At 47.4% G+C, this 15,862-nt stretch overlaps 1 protein-coding gene across 6 annotated transcripts in view; it reads right to left on the bottom strand.

Annotated features, from left to right (window-relative positions):
- LOC136826313 (BTB/POZ domain-containing protein 1-like) overlaps positions 1-15,862 on the bottom strand; it is a 531,599-nt gene that overhangs the window by 286,816 nt on the left and 228,921 nt on the right. For all 6 annotated transcript variants that reach the window (XM_067083546.1, XM_067083547.1, XM_067083544.1 and 3 more), the window contains exon 2: positions 9,246-9,339. The gene's annotated coding sequence lies outside the window, so the exon portion shown is untranslated. The remainder of the gene's footprint in view (positions 1-9,245; positions 9,340-15,862) is intronic.

The following is a 15,862-nucleotide window of genomic DNA, read 5'->3' as shown; positions in this document are numbered from 1 at the left end:
TAGATTTGTAACCTGTGTACAGTATGTGGTAAGAGTTTTCATAGGAGTAGCAGTGTACTCCTATGGTTGGGAGGATGTTGAATCTACATTTTTTATTATTCAATGTTAACTTGTAATTTGTGCAGTATTGAAATTGTTCAACATTGTTTGTATTGCAAGGTACAGTGAACCCCCATATTCGCGGGGGATGCGTCCCACACACCCCTGCGAATAGGTCAAATCCGCGAATGCTTAAAACCCCTCTAAAAACACTTAGAACTGCCCATTTTGATAGCTTAAACCAAGAAAAACCCTGTAAAAATGCTTATACCTGAGTATTTTAATAGTTTTATCATAAAAAGTGCATTTATTCATGAAAATTATATGAAAATACAATAATTAGTGAATATTTCTCATTGAAAAATACCGCGAATGGGCGAATTTTCAGCAAAAAATGGCTAGATATGTTCCACAGAGAAACCCGCGAATGTGTGAGTCCGCGAACCATGAGAACGCGAATAGGGGGTTTACTGTACTTATTTACTGCAATTAGTTTGTATTTCTGTGTATGACTTAACGTCAGTAAACGTTGTTGACGGGAATGGCGCTTTTTAGTAACCTACCTCAAGTGTACACCTTCCTTGTTTTATGAAATCTTGCCGTGACGCTCGAAGCAGTGGCCATTGAGAGGAGCGTACACTTACCTGGATCAACCGCCAGATCCAGCACGTAACGGCATGTCCGCTCTCTGCCCGTGGGAAGAGAGCCGGTATGGGGAGAAAGAAGAAAGGCCAGTCACTCCACATTCATTCCCCCAATCACAAACGTACATCTTAGGCGAGATGCAACCTCTCCTGTTAGAGGAGTTGGGTAAGCTACACAACTTGTTGAGCAGCCACCACAGGATCCAAGGAAAAAGTGTCCAAGGACTTGTGAGCGACATCCTGGAGGTAGAAGGAGGTGAAGGTGGTCTGTTGGGACCACACATCTGCCTTCAGCACCTGCAGAATGGACATGTTCTTCCGGAATGCGACGGACGGACCAATGCTGTGGAATTCAGTGAGTTCTTGGATGAAGCGTACTGGTGTCATCTTCTCCAGCAGCAGAATATGCTCTCCTTATCGTCTCATGAAGCCAGAAAGAGATTGTGTTCTTGGACATTTCTTTCTTGGTCGAGCCAGTACTAACGAAGAGTCGTCAACACTCAGGCCGGAGACGTCAAGTCCTCTTCAGATAGTGCCGCAGCACTCTAATAGGACACAGTAGCATCTCGTCTGGTTCATTACCTACAAAGTCTTCTAGGGAGGGTATCGTGAAGGACTCGAACCGTGCGTCAGGGACCAAAGGATTCTGAGTCTTCGCCACAAAATCTGCGAAGAAATCGAGTGTAACTGATCGCCATCCCCTCGAATATTTAACATCGAAGGAAAGTCCGTGTAGTTCGCCAACTCTCCTTGCCGATGCCAGGGCCAACAGGAAGACAGTCTTGAGGGTAAGATCCCTGTCTGATGACTCTCGTAAAGGCTCGTATGGTGCACGAGTCAGGCTCCTTAGAACAAGAGTCACATCCCACGCAGGGGGCTTGAGATCCATGGGTGGGCAAGAACTTTCGAAGCTTCTCATCAGTAGGGAAATCTTGAAGGAGGAAGAGATGTCTATTCTTTTTAGCTGCAAGACTAGGCCACGTGCGGCGCAGTAGCCTTTTACAGCTGAAACGGGGAGAAGCTTCTCTCAGTGAAGGAAGATGAGGAAATCCGCAACCTGCTGAACACTAGCTCCAACCGGGAAGATACCCAGTCCATGACACTAACCACAGAAGACGGACCACTTTCCCTGGTACAGCAGTCCCCGGTTAACGGTGGGCTTGGTTAACAGCGATCCGGTTTTATTGCGCTTGTCTAGCAATGAAAATCAGCAATTTTCGGCGCCAAAAATCACCGATTTCCGCTTATCAGCGCCGATAATTGGGTATTGGCACCGATATATACCTAACAGAGGCGCCGATAACCAAAAATGTGCGCTTTTCGGTGCCGATAACCCCCGAAAATCGGAGAAAAAGGGTCGAAAATCGCCAATTTTCGGTTATCATCACACCCTCAGAAACAGAACCCCCCGATAACTGGGGACTGCCACTATACTGCTGTGGAAGATCATCTGAGGTACCCAGCCATCTCTGTTGCTGTGCAACGCGAAAAGCCTCTCACTCGCAGGAGATGGTGGATAACCTACAGTCGTGAAGACACAGGGACTGCACTGCCTGGTGATACCACTCCATGTGTGGGTTGACACAGCAGGTTGGGCCAGGGGGGGGATCTCTCTCGGTGCCTCAGAGAAGAGAGCTAGCAGGTCAGGATACAAAATGGCCTCAGGCCATTTGGGTGCCACCAGAATCATTCTGAGATTTGGAGTGATCATTGCTTGGCTGATCACTTAGTGAATCAGACAGAACTGAGGAAAGGTGTAAACGTCGAGGTTGTCCCACTGGTGCTGGAACGCGTCTTCCACAGCGGCCCATGGGTCCGACACGACAGAGCAGAAACTGCTGGGTGGCGAACAGGTCGATGACTGGACGCCCCCACAGGTCGAATAGCCTTTACGTCACTTCCGAGTGAAGGGACCATTCGGTTCCGATCACCTGATTCTGGAGGCTGAGCTTGTCTGCCACATTCCTCTTGCCTGGAATGTACCTGGCTGACAGCTCTACCGAGTGAGCCACGGCCAACTCGTGCACCTGCATCATCAACTAGTGGAGCAGGAGGGATACTAGACCCCCCTGCTTGTTGACATATGTCACTAACGTGGTATTGTCGCTCATCAGTACCACTGAGTGTCCCATTACTCAATCCCGGAACTCTTGGAGAGTTAGGAAGGCTGCCTTGAGTTCCAGGATGTTGATGTGAAGGTGCTTGTCATCTCCGTGCCACACTCCCGAAGTCAGCAACTCCTCCAGGTGTGCGCCCCATCCCTCGGTCGATGCGTCTGAGAACAGCAGCATGTCCGGAGAGGGATACTCCTATCAAGAGTTCCTGTCGTCCATCCACCAGTGAAGGTCCTCTCTCACCTCCTCGGAAAGAGGGATGAGAAAGGACTGGGGGTCTCGGGACTGGGACCAATACTCCTTCAGTCTCCATTGTAGAGACCGCAGGTGCAGATGCCCATGAGGTACCAGCTTCTCCAGCGATGACAGGTGACTGATGATGACTTGCCATTGCCGGGCTGGCTGCTCCTGTCGTGACAGGAACAGCTGTGCTGCCTGCCTGAACCTGCTGATACAAGAGTCCGAGGGAAAGACTTTCGCTGCTATCGTGCCCACCAGCATGCCCAGGTACTTTATCCTCTGCTTGGGGGTGAGATCTGACCTCTCGAGATTCACCATGATCCCAAGATCATGGCAAAACTTGAGGAGTCGATCCCTGTCCTGTAGCAACTGCGAGCGGGAGCTCGCCAGGACGAGCTAGTCATCGAGATACCTCAACAGACGTATCCCATGCAAGTGGGCCCAAGCTGACACGAGAGAGAAGACTCTTGTGAACACCTGGGGACCGGTTGAGAGCCCGAAGCAAAGTGCCCTGAATTGGAAGACTGTCTCCCCAAGGATAAAGTGGAGGTACTTGCCAGAGGACGGATAAATGGGTATTTGGAAAAACACATCCTTCAAGTCCACCGTAAGCATGAAGTCCTTCTCCCTGATGAAAGCGAGCACAGATAGCTCTGTTTCCATCGTGAACCGAATCTGGTGAACAAATCGGTTCAGGGGAGAGAGGTCTATGACTGGTCTCCATCCCCTGTGGCTTTCTCTACGAGGAAGACACGGCTGTAAAAGCCTGGAGACTGGTCTGACACAACTTCCACAGCACCCTTGCTCAGCATGGCTTGCACTTCTTGCTGTAGTGCAGAGTCCTTCGGAGTTCCTTGGACGTATGTGTGGAGACAGACTGGAGAGTAGGTGAGGGGGAGCCAAGGCTCGAAGGGTAGTAGATATCCCTCCCGAAGGGCATCCACTATACAGGTCTCGTCTCCGTGTCGCTGCCATGTTGCCCAAGGCTTGACAGGCATCCCCCCACCTTCAGCAGCATTTAGGGGGGGGAAATGCTGCCCCTAGCATTTCCCCTTCTTCTTCTTCCTTGCCCCCCCTTTTCCAGACTGGAAAGCGGGCTTAAAGGGGCGGGAAGACCCACCCTTTCTAGAGGAAGAAGAAGGCTGGGTGTTTCCACGGGACCTCTTCAAAGACTGGGACTTCTTAGGGGCTGAGGAAGTGCTAGCCTGACCCGAGGGCCTGGCTGCAGTGGAACACGAAGATCAGGAGGTCTTGGCCACTGCCTTGTGGACAAGTCGGTTGCTATCATCGGCCCGGTGCTTGTCCACCGCAGCGTCCACCAACTCTCTAGGGAAGAGAGAGGCGAACCCAGCAACGGTCCATTCTGCAGGGTCATTGCTGACTTGGACCCCAAGGATCTGGAGAAGTGACAAAGAATGGCGTCCCTTTGCTTCAGGACCAGGTTAGCCCACATGTTTGCCATCTGGTGGGCGGGGTAGGAGATGGCCCTACCTCCAGACTGGCACAGCCTCCCGAAAGCGGAGTCCTCCCCGGGTACGATAGCACCCAAGGAAGCAGCCACCTTGGATACTGTGAAGGACCACAGATCCAGCCAGGAGACTGCCACGGCAGCCCCACCAAAGCCTTGGGTTTCTTCTTGGGTCCCCAGTAGGATTTGAGGCACAACATACAATCCACAGACGAGGCCAAGGTCCCTTCCCCAAGGTCACTGTGCTGACGAATCAGTGCAATTACCTCAGCAAACATCCTCTGTATCTCGGAGTGTCCGCATCCTGGGAAAGAGGACCCTCGAGTCCTTCCAGGGTGCAGTCCTCCCGATCTACTCTCCCTGCAGGAGGGAGAACCTTGGCAGACCCCCGTAATCCTTCCTACACTACGGAAGGTAAGACCTGGCCGAACCAAGGACCGAGTCAGGCACATATGACCTCGAGGTAGAACTGTGGGGAGACAACTTGCCAGAGTTCTTCCTGTCCAACTCGCACCCCCTGGAAGGAGCCCAGGAGGTAGAGGGAACAGGCAAGGAGGATTGGGTGCTCCCACTGGCCTTGCTGGCAGAACCAACAGGGGCAGTGGGCCGGGAGCGGTCACCAACCCACAGTGGTGACGGCAGCCCGGGTCGAGGAGAGCGTTTTTGCCTGGGCAAAGCGGTCTCCTGAGGAGAGCAGAGCAGCTCGCCTCCCCTGAGCCAGGCTGGCAGCGTGGACGTAGCTGGGGACTGGGAGGATTCGAGCGCGCGGCTGGCTGGTGTGAACTTGAGCTGTCCTCTGGACGCGCTCCAGTCTTCTTCGAGGCCGAAACCTCTCGGGGAAGACTGCACATGGGGCCTCTTCTCTGCTTCTCCAGATGTCTGGACCTGAGGAGGAGCAGCAGAAGGCACTGGGGCAACCAGGGGGGCCACGGAAGCAAGAGCAACCAGGGGGGCCACGGAAGCAGGCACAACCTGGGTAGTGGAGATGGTGCTCGGGCCAGCAGCTACTGGGGCAGATACAGATGCGTGGGAGCCAGGACAGTCAAGGGATGAAGCCAGGGTCGGAGGCACAGGTGGCGCATGGGGAGCCAGGCCAGGGCGAGTGCCAGGGAAGCGAGGAGCCAGAACTGTGGTCAATAATGAGCGTGGGTCAGCAACAGAAGCAGGCATAATCATATAAGGCACCGACAACGTCACCATGTGCGAGGGACCAGGAACCCAGGAAGCAGCGGCAAGGAGTGGAATGTGGCAGGTGCGGCCGAAACCTGGGTGTCCAGGTGCGAGGCCACTGTCACAGGCAGCTTGCCAAAAGACGACACGATTTGTATATCGTGTCTGAACAAATGAAGGAGCCTTGCTCCCACCAGAGCACGGAGGACAGGTGACTCACTTGTGAGAGACAGGTTTGTTGGCTATCAGACAGGACTGGAAGCAACCTCTACTTCCTCAAAAGGGTTGCTGAGCCAATGGAGAAGTCCTGGTAGAAGGAACAGAAGCAGAAGAAGGACGTGTCGGGACCAGAGTCCTCTTAGTGGACTGAGTGAGAAGGTCTTGGGTGGATTTCTTCTGCAACTCTCCTGTCACTCGTTCTAAAGTCTTTTGCGGGAACAAGCTGTTACTGTCTAAGGGAGAGAAGGAGTGACCCCTTACAAGCGAATGAGCACCATAAATCTTGCTTCTTAAGGACGCCAGTAGTGAAAATGGTGGCTAGCTCATGGGTGCCGTCCCTCACTGCTCAATCTGTGCAGGCCAGAACCGCCAACCAATCCTAGGCAAAATTCTCTTGAATGATGAGCAGTCCTTGATCTTCTTAGTTAACGCACCCACGGTCCAATCAAGGAAACTCAGAACCTCGAAGACCTTAAAAGTATCCTTCAGCAAATGGTCCAACTCCGATGAAGTAAACAAAATCCTGGTGGACGAGAAGGCTGATCGACGTGTAGCATCAATGAGACTTGAGAAGTCCCCCTTGAGAGGAGGCATAAACTCCCAAGGACGGAGTTTCCCCAGTAGAATACGACAGATACTTCTGTCATATCAGATGAGAAGGAGGTGAACAAAAGACCACTTTACTCACATCCCTCTTATCTGACAACCATATGTTGATAAGAGCAAACGCCTTCCTGGAGGAGGAGGGGGAAAGAACCTTATGCAGTAACCTAGTCACTCCTGTCGGTTGTTGCATCATAAACACCAAACCTGGAGAAGAAGGGGCGGCTGGAGAGAAGTCCAGATAGCACACAAGGAAGAACCACAAAAGTGCTGAATAGTTCGATGTGTGAGCATCGTCCTCCACAGCTTCCTCCTCAGAGGAATCGTGGACATCAGAGGAGCCGAGGGAACCTGAGTTGCTGCAGATGGTTTCTGTAGCAGGTTCAAGATATTATCCAAGAGGCGCTGAATAGGAACTAAGGAAGGATCCTGAACCACAAGAGGATCGGCACAAGATACACCGTGAACAGAAAGTCCCACCTGTAGCGCCGGATGAATGCTGGCAGGCGGACAAACAACATTGGCGCCCACTAACACTGGACGCTCGGTCCCTGGATGTCCGCTCACGGATCTAACAGACAGATCCAATGTTTGCAACTCGGACACTGTGCGCCCAAAGGGAGGACGCTCAGGTGCTGGGTGCTCATAAGACAGACACTCAGACTTGATCATAAGACGGACACTTGAACACTTGATGTCCATGAGCTGAGCACTCCAACAAAACACGATCACTCTTGGGATGCAAGGACCTTGGGCACCCACAAGCTGGGAGAGCGGGCAATGGATGCTCCAACAAAAGTCGCTCAGACATTGCCTCTCATAATCGGGCACTAAATTCTCTAACTCTGGGCACTCAGACACTTTATGTCCAAACACTGGACTAACTAGCACTTTCTGGGATACTTTGTGGCACTTGATGGACACCGAAAGGGAGTGAGAAGCCTGAGGAGACTCCGAAAAACTACAGGATGGAAGAGGGCTACGAGCCCTATCCAACGCTCGCTTATGAGCCGGGGCAATGTCTTCATCCATCAGGGTGCCAGACCTCTTCAATGGTCTCGAAACATTGGCAAAGTGCCAACTGTGCTTTTGAGTCCCAGAGTCCAAGTCACTGGAAGATAATGGATGCACGTCCAAGCGGACGCCTTTCCAACGGTGGTCCCCCAAGTCCTGTGATAAGTGGACAACAGGCTCGGATGAGGCAACAACTACTTGTGGGCAAACCCCACCGACCTTCCTTGGACTGCCAGTTTGCTTCCTCCCAGGTAAGCAAGGGGAGTTTAGCAAGGACCTTGGTCTAGGAGCATCGGTGGGACAAGTAGCTGCCCCCTCCACTGACACTGCACCCGACACTGCACTGACACTGTTTAATCTGTCCATGAGGACATGCACCGAGTTCCCAATCTGGGAAACAGTGTTCACCAACAAATCAAATTTCTTATCAACATGTGCTTCAAGGCTGGCAATGGTATTGGGATCAGAAGAATGACAGCCAGGGATCAGAGTTACAGGGCAAGTCGGAGGACTAGAGATAGGGGAAAAAGCGGTCACATGTGTTGCGGGTACAGGTAAATCAGCCACATCAACCCCTGGAGACAAAACCTGACTAGCAGAAGCTTTTGCTTCAGCCCTAGCAATAGCTTTCCTAAGTCTGCCATGCTGTAACTTTTCTAAATATGCTTTCAGAGTCTTCCACTTCCCCTTATCCCAGTCTTTACATTCATTACAGCAAAGTTCAGGAGAGTAAACTTGCTCCCTGCATGAACTACAAACAGTATGATTGTCATATTTGGCTGAAGTCAACCTATTCTTACAGCCTTTACTACAATACCTGCAACTAGAAAGGCTAGAATCTGACATGATTAGTCCAATCGAGAAGCCAAAATCACAAAAGTCACAAAAAGAGGCAGCTAATGAATAAGTGTTGACTACAGCAGGTGAGTGGTAGGTTTCCTAAGTTATCCACTTGTTTCCATTCAATTAACCTGTTGACAGGTTCTAGTGCCTGTCCCAGCTCATGTTAATGAATAATCCTACTTAAGCGATGGTATAGCCCAGGGGTCGGCACCTCCAGTCTGCGGGCCACATCTGGCCCCCATACTTAACACCTAACACCTGAACACTAATTACCTAACAGTTGTTACCTAGTTTAAGGCGTTAAGCAATCCTTACAGTACATCTGATATCACGTCTGGCCTGCTCTCTCCAAAAGGTTGCTGACCCCTGGTATATACTCTCACATGGACAACCAATAATTGCTAAAAACTTTGTAATGAATAAATTTCAAGTGGTTCACATTTGCAATTCTACTGACAATATACAGGAAGCCCTGCTCTACAATAAACAGTTGTAAATGCAAGCATATTGCTGCTCTGGTAGACAACAGTAGATGGAAGATAATTTAGCGATATAAACAAAGTACAGTAAGTACACTGTGTTTTTGAAAATATGGAACAATTTTGTGATCTTCTACCTTGCATTTCAAGTACTCAAACATTCCTTTATAAATGAATTACTGTGGTTCTGATGATAACACAAAACTATGATTAATAACTTAAGAATTACAACACCACCGTAACCTCTCTTAACCAGAGCATCATTTAATTAAATAAATATTTAAGAAAATAAAAAACAAATGTATAGCATATTATTATTAATACCAAAAATATCAGGCCAAGTAGCTCACCTAAAGCATATACTGTACCTGTACAGTGATTAGTAAAACTGACCCCGTGATGGCATCCTTACCTTGAGCTTTCCCACACTTAGGCTATAGGTGGATGTCCTCTAATCTCATGTACAAAACAAGTGGGTTGGGGAGATAGTACCAGCCCTTCATCCCCTTGAAAAAAAAATAACAAAGATAAAAGAGGAAGAAGTTTTTCATTACACAAATTAAGATAAACTGAATAGTGACACACCAGACACCAAATCTCAAACAATGAATCTTCATACTGTACTCCCCCCTAAAAACAAATAAAATATACTGATAGAATTGCCTAAATATAAGTGTATCATCTCATGAATACACCTAACAGTTAAGTGTGCACAGACAAAATTCAAAATAATGAAATTTAAGCATTGTCTACTATCAAATAACTATAGTATTATGGCAAAGATAGAGAAAAAGTCTGAACAAGACAACTAACACTGTAACTAAATTATTTTAATACTACAGTAGAACCCCGGTCCTCGACCGTACCAGAACTCGATATAATCAGATTTCGACGCGAAATGTCGAGTAAATTTTGCGTCAGAGCTCAAACAACAAACCAGAATCCGACCCGATGAATCACATGATGTTTGTAAACAAGTGTGTTTCAGTTAGCCGCTGCTAGTTGGCGTTGTCAGTGGCGTCCTTCTCACCCGTATTTAAAAGCATTTAAAGCCCACACACGCTGCTTCTGTTGTTTGGAGAAGTACATGCTTGTGCAGTATATAATTTTTTTTGGCTTTCTGCGCCACATTTTCATCTAATCATGGGTCCCAAGACAGCCATTGCTGACCAAGCAGAAGAGAAACACAGTAAGAACTACAGTAGACTCTGTATGAAATTTACCATAAATTAATACTGAATGTAAACAATGTTTACGTAATTAACCGCGATACAGCATCAGGATGGCGCTTTGGTTTGTTTACATCTGCTCATGCCACAAGCTGCCGAGTGCTGACGTAACTTAGGAAATTTTTCTTAATTGTATGATAACAGACATACAGTAATTCGGCTTATTTTTAATACTGTATTATTAATTTACTGTAATAATCAGGCTTGTTTTTCAATGTTATTATTAACAACAGTTTTTGTGTAGGCTACCTAGCCTACCTATGGCACCTGGTCTACCATTGGTCCGCATTGGTCGTAGGCCAATTTTTTTTATTACAGTATGCATTTAAAAATGTAAAAAGTGCTTCTGATATGGTAAGTTATTTAACTCTGAACTTATTTAATTGTAATTTGTGTAATGTTTTGTATAAAAAGGCAAGGTTGGGGTAATGACTGGTGGTCAGGAATGGATTAATCCATTTTCAGTTATTTCTTATGGGAGAAATTGATTCGGAATTCGACTAAATCGAATCTCGACGCTTCTGGAACGGATTAGCGTTGAGGACCAGGGCTCTACTGTATAAGACGTAAAATTAACAAGAAGTGCTAATTCTCAAAACAATGAAAGATTACTTACAACACTAATTGCTTAATTACTCAGCATTATAAAAAGTAAAGGGCAATCAATAATGAGTATTTTAACAATGTACAAATATGTTAAAATATGTTTGAGCATTGTTATCAGAGTGAGGATGAGTTGAATTCAAGTAAAATACAGCAATTTCTTAATTTGACTAAAATTGCATGGAAGAGCTGAAATTCATTCTAAATCTTAGTGATAGTATGGGTCACTTAGTGCTGCATCACAATTTACAAAACCATACTGCTCACTGCCATGTAAGAGGTTTCTTTATTTCAATCCCAATTTTGAATTTAATGTTTTCAGAGCAAAATATAAAAAATACATGCATTTTACAGAAATGACATGTTATAAGGTTCTTGCATCTTACTTATGTTTTTACAAAGATCTTATGAATGTGACTGGCAGTTTCCACATATTTGCCAAAAATTAAGGGGGCGTGAGATGGGTCTATTTTCAGTTCAAGCAAAACATCTGAAATCACCATATAATGTATAGTACTATATATCAGGTGAAAGAATTACTATACTTATTCATTGTGATCATGTATGGGATTACTACCATATTTTTATCTGTACTGTTTGTTTTCAAAATTTTGTTAGTTAAAATTGGGATGTGTCTTCCAGGCCAGAGCACCTTCGATGCTGGGAAATCATTTAATTCTCATTTTGGATTCAAATTTTTTAAGTAAAAAAGGGATTTTGACAGAGGAAAAATCTATTTCTGAGGAAGGTCCCGTGTCACCCGGTGAAATTCCATTACAGCACGAATTTCTAGGTATAACCTTGCTAGATATACCAGAGAAAAAGAGCTTTCAGGAAAGCTGGGGTTACTACCCCAGTCGAGCGTCTTCTAGGAAGGCGTCGGTATAAGAAGGGGTGAGTGAATTACCACTACCACGGAAACCTACTCGAAAGATCTCTCCTTATCAAAATCCCCGGAACAGAGCGGTGAGCCGTTACAGCCCCCACACCAAACACCCGCCAGGACGGCGACACCAGCGCCACCTGCGCCACCTACCTCATTCCATGCTAGCACTAACCCCAGACTTGGCATGTGCCAGAGGGAGGGGAAAGTACTATTTAATTCAGGGAGGGTCACCGGGTGACACGGGACCTTCCTCAGAAATAGATTTTTCCTCTGTCAAAATCCCTTTTCTGAGTCCAGTCCCGTGTCAGCCGGTGAAATCGTGATAGAGAATCATGCCAAGGCTGCAACTACTAGGAAAAAGAAATTGAGGGATAATCTGAAGAAAAGGCAAAAGTTTTACCAGAATAATTTTAATTAAGCAATCTCTTCCGTGTAGCAAGAACACTAAGACTAAGGCATATTAAATCTAAGGCACATTAAAGAACTTAATACTATGAAACATGGGCAGGTTCCCGGCACGACGGAGAAAAAAGCCCCAAAAAACCTTAAAATTACTTAAAGCAAATGAAACATGAAAAGCGCACAAAATAACTGCAAATATAACCTTAATACTATACACTTAAACTTAGGCTAAACACGTAAGAGACAAAATCAATCAACATTAATATATACATTCATCTGGGGTACATGGAACCAAATAAAACTGTCCAGTACCCCACAAGAGAAACAATCATGGCATTTCAGATTACACTTTTTCCATCAACAGGTACAAGAAACAACAATATGAGGAGCCAGGCAGTGAGGTATAATCAACCAGGAGAATAAGCAGAAAAGTAAATGAGGCAGGCGGGCGGGGGGGAAAGGAAAGGACAAGGATATGATTAACTAAGGTGGGGAGATGACACTTCCCACAGCTATGGTAGAAAATTTCAGGGCTTCGAGTTTTTTTAAATAGTGGCGTTTAAACACTAGAGGTGATTTCCAACCCGTAAATTTAGATAACTCTGAAAAGTCCATATTATGAAAGTAATTAATAGAAGTAGCAACTGCTCGAATATCATGAACCTTGGGAACTGAATCTGGGTTGGCCTGTTTAATGAAATATAAAATTTGTTGTCTTATAGCATTTAGTGAAAGAGTACCACCTTTCTCCCTGATAAAAAGAGGACCCGACTTACTCTGTGGAGTTCTTGAAAGGTAAGATTTAAGTGTATAAACTGGACATAAAGACTGGTCTTGAGGAAGGGGCACCACCTTCCAAGGAGACCACCTGTCCTGTGGGTCTTCGTTCTTAGCTAAAAATCTAGGGTCAGGGGAAAGGAGGACCTCTCCAGATGGGAGGAAGTTCACATAATTATCACCTCTAGTGAGAGCCGATAGCTCTGAGATTCTAGCACCTGAAGCCAAGCTAATCAAAACAAAGTCTTCCTTAACAGATCCTGATAAGAGCAATGAAAGTTATCCATCTCTGATGCTAACTTAAGGACGTCATTGAGAAACCACGTAACAGACTGTGGGCGTGATACTGGTCTCAGACGAGCGCATGCTCTGGGGATAGATGAAAAGTAGGAATCTGTGAGGTCGATTTTAAAGCCGTAAAGAAAAACTTTCTTTAATGCTGACTTGATTGTGGTAATAGTAGCCGGAGCAAGGCCTTTCTCAAATAATGATCTAAAGAAGGAAACTCCTAAATTAGCTGTCATGATTTTGGCTTCAGATGCTTTTAGGAAGGAGGCCAATTTTGACTGCTGAGTCATATTGTCTAATAGTAGAATCTCTTTTATCTGATTCTAAAAACAGAGTGTTGACAGGGTCAATGTTTGCTCCTTTTGAGCTGCGAATTTTATAAAGTCCATAAAACTAGGGCATTCTGAATTCTTGAGGAAGCTGACACAGTCTTGGTTTGTACTGTCTGAGTCAGAATGGGCTTGGGAATCCGAAGACTCCGTAATCCCAGTTCCTGAAGAAGAGGGAACCAATTGCTCTTCGGCCAATAGGGAGCTACTAGGGCTAATTGACCTTTGAATGTCCTGAGTTTGTGTAAAACTTTCAGCAGTAAGTTTATTGGGGGGAAAAGATAAATCTTCTCCCAATTGTTCCAATCTACTGTCATTGCGTCTATGGCGAACGCCTGAGGGTCCAGGTTGGGAGCCACATAACAGGGGAGTTTGAAGTTGCTCTCCGTTGCGAACAGATCCACTTGGAGGCCCGGAACCCGGCGGCAAATCCACTTGAAAGATTCCACGTCCAGGGACCACTCCGTCTCCAACGGAGCGTTCCTGGACAGGGAATCCGCCACCACGTTCCGTACCCCCGCTAGGTGGGTGGCTGACAGGTGCCAGCCGTGCTTGTTCGCCAGGGAGAAGATAGCAACCATTACTTGGTTTACTCGGCCTGATTTGGAGCCGCCCCTGTTGATGCAATGAACTACCACTGCGCTGTCCAATACCAACCTGATATGAATCCGGTTGGGGGGGCGGATTTTCTTCAGAGTTAGAAATACCGCCATAGCTTCCAGGGTGTTTATATGGAACTGCTGAAACATTGTGGACCACGTTCCTTGTACTTTTTGTTTTGGTGAATATCCCCCCCAGCCGCTTAAGGAAGCGTCTGTGTGAACTACTAGTGCCGGAGGGGGAAATTGAAGCGGAACTGTATTGGACAGGCCTCTGACCGAGGCCCAAGGTCGCAACCTTGTCTTTAAGATTTGAGGAATAGAGGAGACCTTGTCTCTGAGCTTGACATTGGCTCGACTCCGCCACACTCTGTTTATGTCTTTTAACTTCGCTTTTAATAGCAGGTTTGTCACTGAGGCAAACTGAAGAGATCCAAGGACCCTTTCTTGGGACCGGCGGGATGCTGATGGATTTTGAGGAATCTCCTGGTGAGAGATGCTATCTCTTTCCTCTTGGGAGGCGGAAGGGACAGCGTGTGAGATGACAGATCCCATTGGAGACCCAACCACTGAAACCGGGACTCGGAGTCAGGCGGGACTTCTCTGTTCAGTTGAAAACCTAATGACTCCAGGAAACTGATGACTATGGACGTGGCTTTCTGACACTCCGGAACTGTTGGTGCCCAAATTATCCAATCGTCCAAATATGCTGCTAGGGATATCCCTTGAGACCGGAGTTGCTGTACTACCGTGTCCGCCAGCTTTGTGAATATCCTGGGCGCAATGTTCAGACCGAATGGCATGACCCTGAAGGAGTAGGCTTGATTCCCGAGTCTGAAACCGAGGAACTGAGAGAAGTTCCGGCGCAACTGGGACGTGATAATAAGCGTCTGAAAGATCGATAGAGGTGGTGACGGCTCCACGCGAAGTAGAGTCCGTGCCTGAGCTACCGTAAGCATGCGAAATTTGTCGCATTTTATGTAGAGATTTAGACGCGACAGATCCAGGATCACTCTTTGCTGATCGGAGTCTTTTTGGGAACAGTGAATAACCTGCCTTGAAACTTTAGGTGCCTTACTTTCTTTATTGCTCGTTTGTTGAGCAATTCTGTCACATAATCCTTTAGGATTGATGTGGGTGGCTGGTAAAACCTGGTTAGAGGAGGAGGGTTTTGATCCAGCTCCATCCTAGGCCTTTGGACACAATGCTGTGTGCCCAAGGGCTGAAGGTCCATTGGTCCCTGAACCAAAACAGGCGACCGCCTACCTGTGTTCTCTCAGTGGGAGGGAGCGGGTTTATTCCCCTACCACGTCCAGGTCTTCCCCTTGGGGTGGTGTTGGGCTTTCCTCTATGAGGGGCTTTGCCTCTTCCTCCCCTGCAACCCTGTTAAGGCCGTGAAAATAACCACGGCCTTCATATGTGGGGTTGTATGCCGGTGAGCCACATAGGAGGTGCAGCTGGTTGGACCAGCACATACTGTTGGGGGTGAGCCTTTGAAGTGGAAGGCTGTGCCACTGCCGAGACCGGGACGGCTTGGACTACCGCCTGATGGTGGGGCCTCTTATGCCTCCTGAAACGTTTGCCTCCTCTCGATTGGGGGCCGGCCGATTCTGGGGTCTTACGCTTATAGGCTGAAATACCCCAGCGAGAACGAAGACTCTGGTTGGCCCGTGTAGCCTCGGCCATAACATTTGTGACCTCCTCTTCCGGGAAGAGGTTAGGTCCCCAGATCGAGCTTTTCACGAGCTTGTTAGGCTCGTGGACGGATAGTCGCATCGGCGAAGATGAACCTCCTACATTCCAGTCTGGCCATGATGAATTCAAATAAGTCAGACTGGAAGCCTGCCAGCAAGGACTTAGCCAAAACCTGAAAGAAGGGCTCGTCCGAGCAGGAGACGGCAGTAGCTTCAGTAAGG

The sequence above is a fragment of the Macrobrachium rosenbergii genome, chromosome 40 (genome assembly GCF_040412425.1).
Source record: "Macrobrachium rosenbergii isolate ZJJX-2024 chromosome 40, ASM4041242v1, whole genome shotgun sequence".
NCBI classification, from domain to species: domain Eukaryota; kingdom Metazoa; phylum Arthropoda; class Malacostraca; order Decapoda; family Palaemonidae; genus Macrobrachium; species Macrobrachium rosenbergii.
Note: the sequence above shows the minus strand (reverse complement) of the source record. Positions and strands in the feature narration are given on the sequence as shown.